At 41.6% G+C, this 4,453-nt stretch overlaps 1 non-coding gene across 1 annotated transcript; it reads right to left on the reverse strand.

The window, feature by feature from the left end:
* Positions 1 to 3,953: 3,953 nt before the first annotated feature.
* TRNAM-CAU (transfer RNA methionine (anticodon CAU)) lies at positions 3,954 to 4,027 on the reverse strand. The gene has a single exon. It is a non-coding gene; the product is annotated as a tRNA-Met (tRNA).
* Positions 4,028 to 4,453: the final 426 nt, after the last annotated feature.

Consider the following 4,453-nt stretch of genomic DNA (forward strand, 5'->3'; position numbering starts at 1 on the left):
AATGGTACATACAGGAGTTGTTGCATAAAAGGAAGTACCATTGCCACCAGCGATCTTTAAAAGTGATAAACTAAACTCATCACGTTAGGAGAATCCTCTAAACTTAATATAATAGGCTCACTTTATCACTATAAACTTTTTAGTGATGACCAAATAACGAAAACACTTCGTTCAATGACGTGTTGTTAAAGAAAATAGCTGTGTCGCCCCCTTCAAGACAGGAAACTATAGACAGGTACCTGAGGTGCCCTGCTGAGAGAAGAATTTGTCAACAATCATGCACTTGAGCTTGCAAGAATAAATATATGATGTCTATGCTATTATTGGGATAAAATGAATCAAAAAAGCAGCAGAATACGAGAAGGATTTGTTTTCTTAAAGGGTGTATACATTAGAGTGTACCTGCTTGGTAGGCATGAAATCACTGACAAAGAGTTGCCTAGCTCTGATGAGCTTGCAAGCATAATTTGGAATTTCATAGAAGCGGGCATAGCTAGGGGTGAACCACGAGAAGTTAGAGCAATTAATGGGTAGGTATCGTAAACATCCTGAGTGTATCACAGCATTGAAGCAGAAGAAATAGAAATGTTTTCCTTTCTTTCGCATTTGATTTGCATGCCCCTTGTAGATTTGACCCGGAGCCAATGCCAGTCTTTTTTGCGATCAAATGCACTTGAGCTAGTCACTAAGTAAGGCGACAGCACCAAAAGATGTGCATGTGTCATTAGGCCGTTGGATTAGTCAACAAAAAGTGAAGTACCAAACGATGAAGAAGAGCACTTGAAACCAGGCACTGAACCCTAAATGCTTCACCTGGCTAACCAGATAGATTACTTCTATCTACTAGCTTGCCCTAAGAAAAACAACAGTTCCACAGATATTTCTAGTGCTTTTCTATTCGAAACACAAGGGCACTAAGCAAAGAGAATTTCAATTAACGAACAATAGGTGCTTTTTCTTCCTTGGCCCATCTAAGTGATATGTAGGCTCTCAGCCCTTACTTCAATCATCCGTCCTCCCTACAGAAAGAAAGCGATTTTATGCCCTCCCGAAGGAAAACGTTTGGGCCGGTTGGAGCTCGACACGGAGCAAAATGTAGATGATCTCCGCAAATGGGCGAGGTAGGAGGACGTGGTTGGAAGTTTTTTGACACGAGGCCTTGCGCAAAAGACAAGTACTTCAGAGCCCACCAGGAAAAGGATATTGGTTCGCATCTCTATATTGATCCGCGGCACTTCTATGAAGTTTTCCTTGTCTCCGATTTCAAAGCTGAATGGATGACTGAATCTGTCGAAGCATCATTCGATATTTGCAGATTGACGTAATGCTATGAGGAGTTAGAGTCTTCTGCGGGAAAGACATTTCTTGTAGAGTTTTGTAGATCTTTTTGCTCTACTTTTTCTAGTATTCCTTACATAAGATCTCGGAAGAGCCGATATTTCCTTCCGTTCCCGGTAAATAGGAATTCTATATCCTCTAGCTCTTCATGACCTGTTGTGTCTGCCCTCGACTTAGCCGTCATAGAATAGAAAGGTTTCTAACCGTTGAAAAGGATACTTCTAAACGTTAAGGGGCGCTCAACCTTCCACTCAAATCCTTTTTACCAGAAGGGAGCTCGCCTGCCACGACATAAAAGGGAAAAGGCAATGTGTGGAACTAGATCAAGTTTGATCTGCCACTTACACTGGAAGGGCAAGAACTAATGCTTATGCGTATTCTTCCACGGCATATAGAAGGTTAACTACTCCAACTCGATCGTTGAGAGAAAAGTGAAATCCTAGCTTTCCCTAGAATCAGCTCTTTACTATCCTGCCCCAGGGTTTTTTTCGGAGACATTGAACCCCAGATTTAGAAGCTTTCCCAAACAAACCTTTTGACCAGGAAAAGGCATACCAAAGATTTTTGGAAAGACACATTGAAATGGAAGCTCTTGAACCTATTCCGAAGTAAGTTTAGGATGAGGTTTCCGATCCGGTTGGTGTTCCAACATCCCGAATCGAGGTGGCTCTAAACTCAGGTTTGCCTACCTCTCTAGTTACAGAGGGAGGAGAGGGGCTTCGTCTTTTTAGGTCTCTGAAAATCCAGTTGACATGTGCGATCCAATCAAGGAGGCATTACTTCTGCCCGAGTTCCTCTGGATCCTACTTGTCGGGATTACCGTGCTCCCGCACGTTGTTCACCATGCGTTCCATAGCACTTTGACTTTATATCTTTTACCATCTTGGAATCATGTAGATGTAGATTGCTTTCATCGCAGGGTCATTCCTGAAGGTGGCTTGTACCAGCTCTTCGTCATCATAAATAGCAAGCCACTCCTTGTTTATTACTCCGCTTTTTCACTCTCTCATTCTTAGTTAACCATTTCATTCTATTGAATCTGTGGTACTTTGAGTTTTGAACAATAGTTAGAATTTATTATTAAGCGATCCCCCACTTTTTGACTTCTTTCTCTCTTTCCTTGGAAAGAACAGTTGTTTATTAGGGCCGCTTTTCTAGAATCTAATTTGAAAGTGGAAAATAGGTCTCTTCTTCAATGAAGGCATAACTATTCACTAAGCCAACAGGTTAGCGAAGGAACTTTTTCCGGTCTTGCTGCTTTAAAGCGAACGAGTCTTCCTTATTCCTATGGTCATTAGAATAACCTATTCATCCTCTTGGCCACTCTGAACTCATAGGTAGCTGTGGTTCGGTTTACCTTCTTTCGCTTTGCCTTGGGTTCGGTGGTAGTAATAGTCCTTCTTTAGATCGCTCCTCCTTTCTTGGGTTCCCTAACTGTCTGCTATTGCTAAAGCTCAACCTATGCCTCCGGCAAAGGCAGACGGAAAGCAAGCTAGTGGAATGCAACCAACAACAAGAAGCCCTCGGGTCATGAGAAAAAGGTATGGATCCCTATTCCTTTCTTTTTATCCGACTGGAAGCAGTGGAAGAACTTCTTGATACTTTTTTCTCCTCTAACATAAACCCGTCAATTGATACATACAAGCCGCATATATCATTTATACTATCTACCCTTCTCTCTCTTCTAGAGTCAATCTAGTATTCTTCTTCTTAGAACTTGAAACAAGGTCCATCGCAATACCCAATAAGTAGTGGCAATTCTCTTCCCTTTGTTGCACCTTGTGCTATATATCGAGTGGACCCTAACATATATCTACTTGCTTCAGCCTTTAGGTATCTGCATTCTCTGCTGTATCCACCTTGACTTGGTATTCAGTGCTCTGTTCTAGAAGTCTGTAACACCTGACCTCGAACTCCATGGGCTCCTTACGGGATAAGAAGATAGATAGTACATTCGATTTTCCAAAACGTGAGTGGTTTGAAGCATGTTTCAGTGAAGGAGATGATGATCGTAAAAGGAAACTGGAAAGCAAAGCGAAACGAAAGAGATCAAAAGCGATTGAAGTGACTAGTTGGAAGTTCCTGAAAGCAGGGAAAGCGATAGTTGACTTTTCTTGAGAAGTAGGGACCCAAGAATGACAAGTGGACTAGTATTCATAGGGGCCTTTTCTTTTGAGAAGGCTTACCGGATACTATGCTGGCCCCAATGCGAGGTAGTTTCCCTACTTGTAAGATCCTGATTGCCTTTATGCTTGAGTTTCAGCATTCCTTTACTCCAGTCAACTGTCATTTGACCAAAACTTGACAACCAGTCAATGCCTAAAATAAGATCATAACCTTGTACATCAAGCACCCTAACTTCTGTTTCAAATTCAAGGTTTTGTAACTTGAATTGAAGGTTGTCACATTTGGTACTGGTCAATAACTTACGGCGAGACGAGCAGCAAAAAAATAAAAATAACATTAATAGGTGGAAGTCTTCGAAACTTACTTGTCAGTTCGGTTGTGCCTTGATACCTATCTATAGCTTTCCTAGCGACTTTGTTTACTCATCGCTAGTAAGACTGTCTGCTGATCCCAGGAGATCAGGACTCGTACAAGTATCTGACGTGATTAGGCGGGGACAGGATTCGAACCTGCAGTCTTCAGGTCATGAGCCTGATGAGTTGACCAATTCCTCTACCCCGCTTCTTCCCCTGATCTTTCTTTCCCTCTTCCCATAAACATTGATTCTCTCTCCTAACCACTCTTAAATATGTGAAATACACGGAATCGATCCAAAACTACAAGCAAGGGAATCAACTCTTATTGCCGTAAAGGGAAAATAACCCCTTTCCTTTATATATATATATATATATATACAAGGAACAAGTAGCCTTCGCCACCTATTCCTGAATTAAGGGAACGCGAGAAAGATTTCTCTATGTCAATTCAAAAGAAACAAACGGACGACTGAATCCTATAAATGAAATTCTTTTGAGAAGAGCTTGCGCCTATGCTTCTATAAAAATCACCTATGTGGAACGGATGCTTCTACTTGGTCATCATAGACCAGCAAATCCATTTGAGAGCTGTCTTTCTTTGATGGTAGTGTCCTTTCTTCACGCTCACCATC

Source organism: Triticum aestivum, chromosome 1D, assembly GCF_018294505.1.
Source record: "Triticum aestivum cultivar Chinese Spring chromosome 1D, IWGSC CS RefSeq v2.1, whole genome shotgun sequence".
NCBI classification, from domain to species: Eukaryota; Viridiplantae; Streptophyta; class Magnoliopsida; order Poales; family Poaceae; genus Triticum; species Triticum aestivum.